The sequence below is a fragment of the Chenopodium album genome, chromosome 9, assembly GCF_948465745.1.
Source record: "Chenopodium album chromosome 9, dcCheAlbu1.1, whole genome shotgun sequence".
NCBI lineage: Eukaryota > Viridiplantae > Streptophyta > Magnoliopsida > Caryophyllales > Amaranthaceae > Chenopodium > Chenopodium album.
The window spans coordinates 5536038-5548771 of NC_137842.1; the positions used below are offsets into that span (position 1 = coordinate 5536038).

At 33.3% G+C, this 12734-nt stretch overlaps 1 long non-coding RNA gene and 1 pseudogene across 10 annotated transcripts; both read left to right on the top strand.

Moving 5' to 3' along the window:
• Positions 1-803: 803 nt before the first annotated feature.
• LOC145559462 (serpin-ZX-like) lies at positions 804-2963 on the top strand (annotated as a pseudogene). Its single transcript, XR_014092722.1, has 2 exons — positions 804-1458; positions 1943-2963. The product of XR_014092722.1 is annotated as a serpin-ZX-like (transcript).
• Positions 2964-4442: 1479 nt separating this feature from the next.
• Positions 4443-11598, top strand: LOC145558311 (uncharacterized). Of its 9 annotated transcripts, none has more exons than XR_014092437.1 (6): positions 4443-4799; positions 6182-6577; positions 7301-7595; positions 8091-8274; positions 8880-8954; positions 11243-11543. It is a non-coding gene; the product is annotated as an uncharacterized LOC145558311 (long non-coding RNA). The 9 variants fall into 9 exon arrangements; XR_014092438.1 differs by having other exon boundaries at positions 8890-8954; XR_014092440.1 differs by having other exon boundaries at positions 8917-8954.
• The last annotated feature ends 1136 nt before the right edge of the window (positions 11599-12734 follow it).

The following is a 12734-nucleotide window of genomic DNA, read 5'->3' on the forward strand; positions in this document are numbered from 1 at the left end:
AGAAATTGTATCCATTCAATTATTAAAGGGACTTTCTCTTAGCTTCAAGCATCACCATTACTTTACATCTGATCAAACTTTGATACATAGTACGAAAAAAAGGTCCTGAGATGATAAGCTACAAAAAGCATTCAAAGTGATTTTCTCATCACTTTCATAAACACAAAAGTAAAGCCATTTACTCACAGTATCCAAGCAAAAACAAACAGTAATTTTGACACCGAATGATTATGTCGATTTATTCGTAGCTAGCTATGTCCAGCGACGGATTTTTAGAAATTAGCAACGGATTTCACCTATCGCTTAAAGGCCAGATTTTTGTAGTGACTACATGTCGGTTCAATAATAATTGGTTATGTCGGGTTTTAATCATTTTCAAGTTCTAACTGGATTGGATACTAGTTCGTGTTTGAACCGGTTCGAGTTAAATTGGTTATCGATTACTATCAGGGGGCATGTTTAGGTTTAGGTCAAAAAGTATCATCGGATCAATTCTGTTGTTTGTTAACATCATGTCGGGGTACGGGTCAATAATTTCTCCCCATTGTTCAAGCACAGATCGGGTTGAAATCATTGCCGGTTTAGGTTGCATTGGGTTCTTAAGTCGGATCAGTTTTTGACAGCTCTAGCGTTAGATAGGCGACAATTATACATAAAGATGTCACACGTTAGATACTAGGTAAGCGATATTGGATGGATTTAAGAGTTTTATTTGTGCTAAATATTTAATCTTACACATTGATAAAATAATTGCTAATAAGAAATTTCATCTACTTCTACCACTTACCAAAGTTTTGTTATCTGAGAGGATTACAACTGGAACAAAAAAAAAAAAAAAAAAAAAAAAAAAAAAGGAGAAAGGGTAATATTATATACAGATGTATTGGTACTCTTTAATTTGAAAGTGTGTTGCACAGTTGAATTCTTTCATTAAAGCAAAATCCTCCTATAAAGTTACTCAATCATACCAAACTTCATCTCATCCATATTATCAATAGTAATTAAACTTACCACTTCTTGTTATTTATCCATTGTATGTTTATTCATAACTAAGTTTTCTTAGCGATGGACCTTCACCAATCATTCACCAACCTAGCAGACGTCTCACTGACTCTCACCAGCCGTGTGTCGTCAACTGAGGCAAATAAGAACAACAACTTGGTTATCTCACCACTCTCACTTCATGCTATCCTTAGTGTGATTGCAGCCGGATCATCCGGCTCAACTCGTGAACAACTACTCACGTTTCTTAAGGCTAATTCCTCTGATGAGCTCAACCAACTTTGTGCAGAGCTTGTATCACTCGTCTTTGCTGATGGCAGCGCCGTTGGTGGGCCTAAGTTGAGCTATGCTAATGGTGTTTGGGTTGATCAAACACTTCCTCTTAACCCCACTTTCAAACAACTACTTGATCATGTTTACAAAGCTACTTCCAATCAAGTTGATTTTTGCAACAAAGTATGTCTACTTCTACCACTTACCAAAGTTTGTTTTATTTTTTTTGTTTGTTTTAATGTACTTTTTTTGGGAAATTCCCTGTTTCTTATGGTGAGAAAAAAATTTGTTTCTCATAATGACATTTTCGTGAATAAATCAACAACTTTTTCCATTGTTGTAGGCTCCACAATTGAATAAAGTTGTTGGTTTATTTACGAAAATACCATCTTAGAAACAAAATTTGTTTCTCACCATGAGAAATTGGGGCATCATCCATCAAATTTTTTTTATGTTCCATTTGACTAATATTCTCCATCAAATTTTTATATAAACTCATATGATTAGAATAGTAGAGAGAATCATATGATGGAAGACAAACATAGTGTTATTTAGTAACTTCTTGTCATATACTATGATTTTAAGCTATAAGTTCATTTTTGAAACGATTAATTAGTTTGAATTTTTGACAGCAACCTAATCATAAGATGTCTATACATATATGTAGGCTGACGAAGTGGTCTTAGATGTGAATTCATGGGCGAAGACCAAAACTAATGGCCTTATAAGCGATTTGTTGGATCCTGACTCGGTTGATTGCAACACAAAGCTCATCTTTGCAAACGCAATTTACTTCAAGGGAGCATGGAAGAGGAAGTTTAATGCATCGCAAACAAAAGAAGATGATTTTTATCTTTTGAATGGCAACTCGACTAAGGTTCCTTTTATGACCAACGAGTATAATCAATTCATCAAAGTTTTCATCGGTTTTAAAATTCTTCGTCTTCCTTATAAACAAGGATAAGATAAGCGCCAATTTTCTATGTATCTCTTCCTTCCAGATGAAAAAGATGGGCTTCCCGCCTTGATGCAAAAACTCAGCTCGGAACCTGGTTTTCTACATAATCACCTTCCATTATTAGTTAAAAGAATTCCAATAGCTAAATTAAAGATTCCTAAGTTCAAGTTTTCATTTGGATTTGAAGCTTCAAATGTTTTAAAGGGATTAGGAGTTGAATTGCCCTTTAAGGCGGGTGGTCTTACTGAAATGACAGACTCATCATCTTCAGCCATAGCTCGTAAACTTTATGTTTCAGACATTTTCCAGAAATCCTTTATTGAGATCAACGAGGAAGGTACTAAAGCTGTTGCTGCTTCTTCAGCCTCTAAACGTTTGGAGTGTAACAGAATTACCAGGTTGAAATTCATAGCTAACCATCCATTCATGTTCCTTATAAGAGATGATATGACCGGAGCTGTGTTATTTACCGGACAAGTTATGAATCCTCTTGAGAGTTAAAAAGTTCGAGTTTGAATCAATCTTAGACAATATGTATCTAGTAACAATATGGTTGTGAGTGTGTTATAGTTAATTTCTATGCTTTCATCATTATTAAAAGTTTGTTAGGTGCCACACTTTGGCAAGTTATCCATATATTTGTATCTTCTCTAGGGGCTATAAATAGTTATTTTTATTGTCTATGAGATATTGGTGTAGTATGATAATAAATAAAATCGAGTTTGATGTATGCGCTATTAGGCCCTGTTCACTTCACCTTAAAAAAATAATATTCAATAAAAATAATTTTATTTCAATAAAAATAAGTTTAGTTAAGTAATTAAAAATAATTTCAGTTCAGTAAAAATTAGTAATCTTAAAGAAGAATATAATAAAAAAAATAGTAACAATAATTTCAATTTAGTAAAATTAATTTCAATTCAGTAAATATAATTTAAGTTTAGTAAAAATAATTTCATTTCAGTAAAATTAATTTCAGTTCAGTAAAAATAAGATGAAGTGAATGGGGCCTTACAAAGTCGCTACATTTTCAATTTCACACTGATTTGCAACATCTTAACCAATCAACGTATGTAATAATGCAACCACTACAAAGTACAAACACACCAACACATTAGTGCTCGTACTTAAACAACATACTTCCTCCGTTACGCATTATGTGCAACAATTACCAAAAAGGGAAATTACACATTATGTGCAACAAACTTTTTCTTTCCTTTTTTGGTAAATTTTTTTAAAAAATTACTATAATACCCCTGTTTTAAAACTAATAGCACTATTTTAGTTACTAATTTAAATTGATTAGATTACTTAACATTAATAATTAAAAACCCCTTTCTCTCCCCTACCACCATCATCACCGACCACCCATGAGAACCACCGTACCAAACCACCAACACCACGAACACCTTCGACACCAAGGCCACCATAAACACCTCCGACACCAAACCATTACAACCACCAACATCATCTTCACATAATATTGTGGTGGTAGATTTGCGGAGTTTTTTTGTGGTGGCCTGGGTTTTGGGATTACTCTGGTAGAGTTTGTGGTGGTGGTCGTGGTGGAGTTTCTGGTTGTGGTGTTGGTGGTGGGGTTTCAGGTGGTACAGATATAATAATGGTGGTGAAGGGGTGTTAGTTTGTGGTGAGGTGGTAGATTATTAGTCATACCAATCTCTCTACTTCACATAATATCACTTACCCTTTAATCTAATCAAGCCTTAACATCTTTTGTCTTGGAGTCCGTGTCAACCTATTTATTGCACATAATGCGTAATGGAGGAAGTACTTATTATAATGTGTTTGGTTTTGTCCAAAAATGAACAAATTTTCTTTTATTTGATACCTAAAGAACATATGGCATGACTGCATGAGACCTATGAGACATATTGGTATCTACTATCTATTCCCCACCACTCGTTGGACTTTTATATCCCATCCGAGTCATACCTTATCTCAAAAATATGTTAACCAAAACACCTCATTTTACAAGGACATAAAAGTCCAATTTCACTTTACCTTAAAAAAATAATCCTTACCCTTTTAAGAACCAGAAGTTGTGTTACTATTTGAAATCTATAGTGTTCTTCCGTTTATACCCTCAAGCTATTTTTTATTTTCGAAATTGCCCTCCATGCTTGATTTCAGCACTTTGTCTTCTTGGTCTTCATTTAGTCCTGCTTTTTCCCCTTTTCATGCTCCACCATTAAATTCTTCCATTTACTTTCTCTCTCCTTTGAACCAGTCTTTCTCACTATCACTCCATCTCTCCTTTCTCACTTTATTTTCTCTCTCTTCACTCGCCATTCTGCACCCATCTCTCCTCCCTCCATTTTTTTCAGAATCTGTAGAGACTCTAAATTCATAATATTATGAGTAGTTTCTTCCTAAATTGCATTACTACCTAAATTCCTAAATTAAGTTCAAAACTATAAGAATTGAAAGAGTGTGATGAAGAGGCTATTGGAATTTGGGAAGAAAGCAATGTTCCATGTTTCTTTCTGGTTACGAAGAGTGTCGCATTCTATCTTACATATTGCAGCTTGAGCAGCGTCTTCTATCTGTACTTTCTCTCCTCCCCTTTTTATTTTTCTTTGTCAATTTCAATTATTGATTCTAATTTAGGGTTTTTGTTGACATTTGGTATGATTTCTATATTAGAGTATTTTGGTTTCGCAATTTTTATGAAAGAGTTTAATTGGGTGTTGTAATGTGAAATTCAGGAGCTAAATATCTAAATTAGACAATTAATGATGATGTTTGTTACTCTATTTTGGGTTCTTTGTTAATCATTTGGGAAATTCGATCTTTGTTGTGCCCGAATGAATGTATTGTGTTAGAAGGTTTTGTTGGGGGGATTAGGATTGTGGGATACTAATTTTCCAGATTCAAAGGTGTTCCTTTAGGAATGACAACAATTATGCTGTAATAATTTGTCAATCGGTCGAATGTTGAGAGCAACTAGATATACTCTACCTCAGGTCCTCACCTGTAATGTGTTGGAATTAGTTGGATTGTCTTTATGATAAGTTCTTTTGGAGTTGTGAATTTAAAAATTATGTGACCTGTGTATAGCTTTTGCTGTTATGATCATTTATGGAATCACTTTGCTTCGAAATGTATACATTTGGTGTAGTTTGGTGAATGTTTTCCATATGCCCTGAAGTTAGTTGCCTAATGCTTACACGCTTTTGGCATTCATGTACTGTTTTTGCATGCTTGATGTGAGTACCTTGAATTCGTTTATTAAGGGAGCATAAGCTAAGATTTTGATGTTATCATGTTTTTTGATTTATCCTAAGGAAAAGTTTTATATCATAGAATAATCAAGTGATGAGGGTGAAGAAAACAAGTTTTGAGATGTGGGGATGTGTCACATTGGCTGTGTGTGAGAGTAAAAGAAGCCATATGTGGCATATGATATAGATGACTGTTTAACACCCGAGATACACATAGAAGAACAACATGTGGGGAACGGAGCCATGGGGTTGGGCCGTTGGGGTGTAGGGAAGGAGTGTTTACATTCTTTCACAGTGAGAGCTTTTCGGTTTAGCTTTACGTAGAATAGATGATGGGGCAGATACTTAGAGAATATTGTAATGTCACAATTCCCATGTTTGAATGAAGAACACTAACTCTTAGCCCATTTTCCTACCCAGCCTTTCTGTTGTACTGCTGCATTTGCGAATTAATATTGCTTTAAGTTAGAACCCAAGGCTGTATTTTTCACAGATCAAATGTTATAATATTTGTTTCTTTTCATTTGGAGACGACTGATTACATCAGTAAGGATGATATGGATGTTATACCAAATTGATTGATTTTAAGGAATATGTCAGGAGAAATGAGTTGGGGCCTACATTTACCCTTTTTTTTTTTTATCTTTCTGATCTTTATATTGATTAGTGAAATTGATATTTTCTTCCACGTGTGTTCTTTATTCAGGCACAAGTAAAAAAAAATAAATAAAGGCCTCAAGAAAGATCCCTGAACAAATTATGCTGTCTGAAATTCGAAAAATGGTGGAAGAAATGCAAAATGTAAATAAGAGGTTGGAAGAGATGGTGAGTTTGTTTATGCTATGGACTACTGATTCTAACACTTGATTGATAGATGAAATAAGGGAATTAAGAGAGTAAAGCTGGAGTCTTTGATTGATTGAAAGCTGAAACTACAGTGGTGGAAGGTTCTACCTTGAAGGCTACTCTACTACTAAATTACGGCTACAATATTACTTCATTCAACATGCCCTACTCTCTTACATTCCTCTGCTTATATACTCAGCATTCTCTCCTAAATCAGTGACCTAATCATTACAAGTTTTGTCTTCTTCTGCTCCAGGTAATTGCTGCCCTGTTGCCTCAACATTCCGTGGGAAATCTTCTTGTTTGTCTTCTTGTGACAGCTCATAGAATACCTGCCCTCTTCCTGATTTGCGCCTTCTCTCATAAACTTTGATTTGCTTAGGAGACCTCCCTTGAGTCATAGCAGTTTACTGGTTAATTATGCAAGTAACTCTTATGATTGGACTGCAAGAAATCTTTTACTTGTTGCACGTAATTATGTTGATGTCTTGTTGACAGTGGAAAGTTATGTTTTGACTCTCTCTTTAAGTACTGAAATTTGCATCTTGCAAGTTGTGCAGTGTTGAGATGAAAATACTATAGAGTACCTTTGTCTGAATTCCAAATTTCTTTGAAATTGACACTCACATTTATCTTCTAGAGATATCCAGAAAAAATTTCTCATTTATACAAAGTACTCCATATGTGCTTATGCTTAAGCAATTACCCAATTTGGAGAAAGGCTATCTTATTAAAATCATTGTGAATCCCTAACTATAGTGGGGTTTGCACATTCTTCAGGCAAGCAGTTATTTATAAATTTATATAATATTTATGTTGCTGGCATGACATCATAAATTTGCAAGTTATGCTTAATTTGACTACAAGGGAATCATATATGTGTACCTTGTACTATAGTTTTTAATTTTGCACTTTGCATTCGGGTTTGACCTTTAGTGAATTCAAGGCTTTTGACAACTTCATTAATTTTTATGTGCAGGAAAGTGATATTAACGAGTATTTCGAGCCAGTTGACAAGGAAGTGGGAGTTCTTATAGGTATGCAGATGGAGAAAGAGAAAGCAAATGTGGAAATGATGGGTTCCATGTATAAACAAGCTCTGATTGAGAAAGCTTAAACACAGGCAGCTGGAGATGTAAACAGTGCTAACCAAGCGAATATGGAAACAATGAGTGCCATGTTCAAACAGGCTCTGCTTGAGAAAGATGAAGCAAAGGTGGCCGCTGAAATGAAGAAGTCACAAAAAGAACAAAATCTTCCTCTCTCTAAACAAGGTTAGATTAGATAATTATAAGAATTTTAGAAAAAACATGCTATGCGATGAATAATTATGAAATGCTTTGCTTGTCATCTGTATTACTAGGTACAGGTATAGACGTAATTTCATATCTTTCAAATTAACTTGATTACGAAGAATAATAAAGTTTAGGTGTCTAACATGATATGTTTAAGTGATCATAGCAATTTATTAGGAGAATGTAATATCTCATCTGCTTATGTAGAGTGAATTATATTATTTGTTTTGCGTGAAGTAAAAATAGTACTCCAATATGGTAGTTTCATGAGAGAGTGGTGAAATTAGAATTACTATGAGGAATATTATAAAAATAGAGCGAGGGAAGAGACATGAGATTTTGTGGGATAACACAGCCTGAGATTTCTTCTTTGGTACGTTAATTAATTATATAAAATGAAAAGAAGTTTGCTGTTTTTTCAAATCAAATTTTGGGAAAATTAAATTGATTGAATTTTGTTGTTGATTTTTGTAGGAATGTCTCTTATATCAACATATGCAGGTCAAGGGACAATTCTCGCTCCTAATGAATTTGTGTTACAAAGAGGCAACTGACGAAGCTGAATATGCTATCTCGAAGAGAAGCCAATTCCAGCGGGGATTCGAATTTGAAGGAATTTGAAGGACCCGAAATCCCAGGACTATAAAATAGTATACTGGTATATAATTTCAGAATTTTTTTGTCATAGCAATACCTTTGTATTGTATTTGCAGTATAAATATGTTTATTAGGCTTTTAGATTTTGTTTTTTGGGTGTTTGAATTCTGTGCTTGGTAAGGGAATAATATAGTGATAGGATTGCACATATTTAATTAATCATATTTTTATTATTTCAGTTCTACAAGAGCATTACCCCCTTAGTCTCTAGCTGAAAAAGTATTATTATAATTATCTTAGTTTAATTTGTCCCAATTAAAGTAAGCTTTATTAATTGACATCTTGTTGGGTTTAGCTTAATGGTTGTGCATAAGCTCTCAGAATCAAGAAGGGGGTTATGGACAAATTAGTTAATTATTTGAGTGTAATATGCATTAGTAGTTGTTTTAGGCATTGTCATGATAGTTATGGCCAATTAAAAGGGTCTTGCCACACTAATTGGCTATTTAGTGAATTTTTTGAAAAAAATGGAAATCTGAACATATAACAGACGATTCCTATGGTGCTCTCTCTTCTATGCATATCTAATTCAATTATAGCTAATGTCATGGAAACCTTGACATGTCCTCTTATTTTTCTTACTTGGTTTAACATTTTCTTTGGGAGGCTTGTCAAGATTTGACTTTAATTATATTGATGGTAGCTGCTGTGGAATCTTCGGCACTCGGTATTACATCAGAGGTGAGCCTGAGGCCTTTACATTTTGTCAGTTTATTGTTAATCAAATAGAGTTTAGGAAAAGGAGTATTAATCTATATGGTTCTGTTATTATATTTTTCCACACCTTGACTACAAATGCTTTAAGGTAATATTGGGGTTATGAAACCCAAAAGCTATATTTTTAAATTAGCGTGCCTATTTTTTTAATTATTTTTCATTTAGGCTTCCTGTAGTGTTTCTTTTAAGTGATCTGGCTAAAGAGAAATACTCTTTGGTTTTTAAAATTTAATTGACAATTTTTTTTTTAATCGATGTTAGTGAAGCTCACTTTGTATTGGTATTGATCAGAAATTTGACATAATATAACTCAAATTAGACATGAAAAATATGTATATTGTAGCTGTACACCATCGACAATGGCCGAGATAGAGTCATAGAGTGGAATAGTAAATTGAACAAATATTGTACCAAATATACAGTATTAAGGGACGCTGAGTAGTATACCTTTCTACCAAGCTAATTTATGGGAAAAAAACCTTTGATTTTCCATAGATTTTTTTCTTTGGGTGTATCTTCAATAGTTCAATGCCTCATTAATTTGATGATCCAATTGCTTGATCTTATCCGAGTTGGTTTATTTAAGTTGATTTATTAAGTGGGGTTTGTTTGATGTTTTAGGTATCCATTTGGATTGAATTTTAGATTAAAATTGATTAGATTTTTCTGGGTTTGAAAATGTTGGATCCGGTTGTGATGATTTGTTGATAGTTTTTCATGGTTTATAAGGTTTTGTAAGTTTTATAAGCTAATCTATTGACTGAATTGAGGAGTAAGAGGTTGTGTTTTAAGGTGAGCATTTTCTCTACTTTGTAGAAAAATATTTTGTTTGTTTGTAATTTGGATTTTACTAGAAAATATATTTAGAACAAAAGATTCAACTGTAAGGTAAAAGGGGGCGGAGGAGTGGAAGATAGAAAGGAGAGAGAAATAGATAGAGAGGGGTAAGAGAGAGAGGTGGAAAAGGGAGAGACAGAGGAGAAAATGGGAATAAAGGGCAGGCTATGAAAGAAGAGGAGAGGGCACACCGAGAGAAGAGAGGGGTCAGAAGAGAGAGAAAGAAAAGGTGTAGGGAGAGAGATAGAGGGTGAGAAAAAGGGTCTGGGTGTGAGGAGCCAGAAGAAGAGAGAGAGAGATATAGCAAGAAAGAGGAGTTGGGAGAAAGAGAGAATAAGAAAGAGGGCCACTAGAGAGCAATAAGGGTCAAAAGAGAGAAATAGAACAATAAGGGAAAGTGGGGCTAGGAGAGAGAGATAGGTTGGGAAGAGAAAGAGAAAAGGCCCATGAAAGAAATAGATAGAGAGGTCGAAGAAAAAGGCATATCCGCATATAGAAAAAAGCCGAGAAAAATTAAGGGGGTTGGGAGATAGAGGGGGGAGGGTTCGGGAAAAAGGGTGCAAGTGTAAAATATAATTCTCAATGTCTTTAATATAGAATAGAATGGGGATAAAATGGAAAAGAAAGATAGAGACTAAGAGAAGAAGTATGGGGGCATGGGCTTATAAAGGAATGAATGAGTGATATGAGAGCAAGTTTGACCTATAATTTTCAAAGGCATTAAAAAAAAAGTGGGAGAGAGAGATAGAAAGAGAGGTGAGAAACAATTTAAGAGACCATTCTAAGTGTTAAATTGTTGAAGATACTTAGATGCTATGAAGGAAATAGGAAGAAAATGGTATATGAAATAAAGAAGGTAAAATTGCAATAAGTTTGAAGGAAGGAACAAAGATGAAAAACTTTTTAGTATAATTTTACTCTAATTAGTACATTATTCTTTTACTTGAGCTCTACAACTCTTTTTTGCTACTCAATACAATTAATACCATACCCCTAAAATTTGATATAATTATTATCTAAGACAAATTATTTTTCCCTGTTTTAGATTACTTCAACATTATTGAATGTTTTCCCCCTTTTCGTTTTTGTTGAATTGCTTATTTATTAATCGTATTATATTTGAATGTTTTCACACATTGTGGATTGATTATCATGTATGATGAATTTCTGTTGTAAAATCAATTGTGGGTATTGTATATATCACATGTTTCTTGTAGGATCTGCTTGTAAAGGATATGGTGGTTGTATTTTGTGTATCTCTTTCTTGTTCTCCTGTTTGAGTTTTCCTATATTATGCTTTTCTTACTAACTTATAAATACATGGTAATGAGTTTATTTTCATTGAATACAAAATTTTCAATATGTTTGGTAGGAAAGTGGTGGTGTTTATTTTCTTATTTTATTTGATGCTGCAGGTTGATAATCATGTTAGTCGAGTATTTGAAGCCAGTGAAGGATATCGACCATACGAATGTTGCTCGATCTTAGATGTGAAATCTGAACTAATTAATTAAGCAAGATGAATTGCGATGTGTAACAGTGGACAGTGCTTTCTATAATTAATCAAAGGTAGCTTTTATTTCCACAAAGAATATGTTGTACAAGATGCAACCTTGTCAGTGATGTATACGATTTTTAAAGAGTGGGCAAATTATTTAGGCATGAGCATATACACAGGTGAGCAAACTATTTTAGGGTAATAAGTATAATTTGAATATGATTTTTAGGAGTGAGGTGGGCAAACTATTATGACATGTAGGGGAGGAGAACACTACTTAAAGGTTGTATGATATGATTTCTAGGGTTTAATAAAGTCTATAAGGATAAGTAAATACTTTAGGGGTGAGTAATTTTTTAAAAAGGAGAGGTAATATTATACAATATTAATATACTTATAGACAATAGTCACAATAAGAATAATATTTCTATACTTGATTACAAAATGCTTAATTACTCTTACATTTTTCACAAACATTAAATTATATAATTATTTTACAAAACAATGACAATTGTTTCTACTCCTTAACAATAAATACAATAATAAGTATTATTACACATTCACTTAAACTATTATATCAACTAGTATTAAATAAAAATAGTTTCAATTCAGTTAAAATAATTTTAGTTTAGTTAAAAAAATTTCATTTTAATAAAATTTAGTAATCATAAAAAAGAAATATAATATAAAATCAGTAAAATATAATTTAAGTTCAGCAAAAATAATTTCAGCAAAAATAATTTACTTATTAAAGGAACTTTCTCTTAGCTTCAACCTTCAAGCAATCAAGCATCACCATTACTTTACGTCTGATCAAAATTTAATTTGATACAGAGTACGAAAAAAAAAAGGTCCTGAGATGATAAACTACAAAAAGCATTCAAAGTGATTTTCTCATCACTTTCATAAAACAAAAGTAAAGCCATTTACTCACAGTATCCAAGCAAATACAAACAGTAATTTTGACAATTTATAATGCCATTCACACTTCTTTAACGCGGGAAAAATAAAGGAAATTTTGACTGATATATTCTCAACTTTGCTCCGTCCGTTCAAAGCCTCAAAGTAATTCGAACTTTCGATTATTTTTTAATAATCCCCACTTTATACTCTATCCTCCCAAAACAGTCCCAAGTTACCGGTGACTTGTTAAATAGGTAAGATTTTTTTCTTTAAGGTTTCATTTACACGTGTCACTACGTATTTGATAAAAAAAAAAACTATTATTAATATTAATATTATTAAATAATTAATTTATAATAATAAAAAAAAAAAAAAAAAAAACCATCAACCCAGCACCTTCCAAGGCCCTCCTCTCTAGCCGGCGCTACATCATCCCCTTTCTAGCGCCAAACTCAACTATTAACAGTCAACCCCGTCCCTATCCCTGTACCGGTCGTCAACCCTCT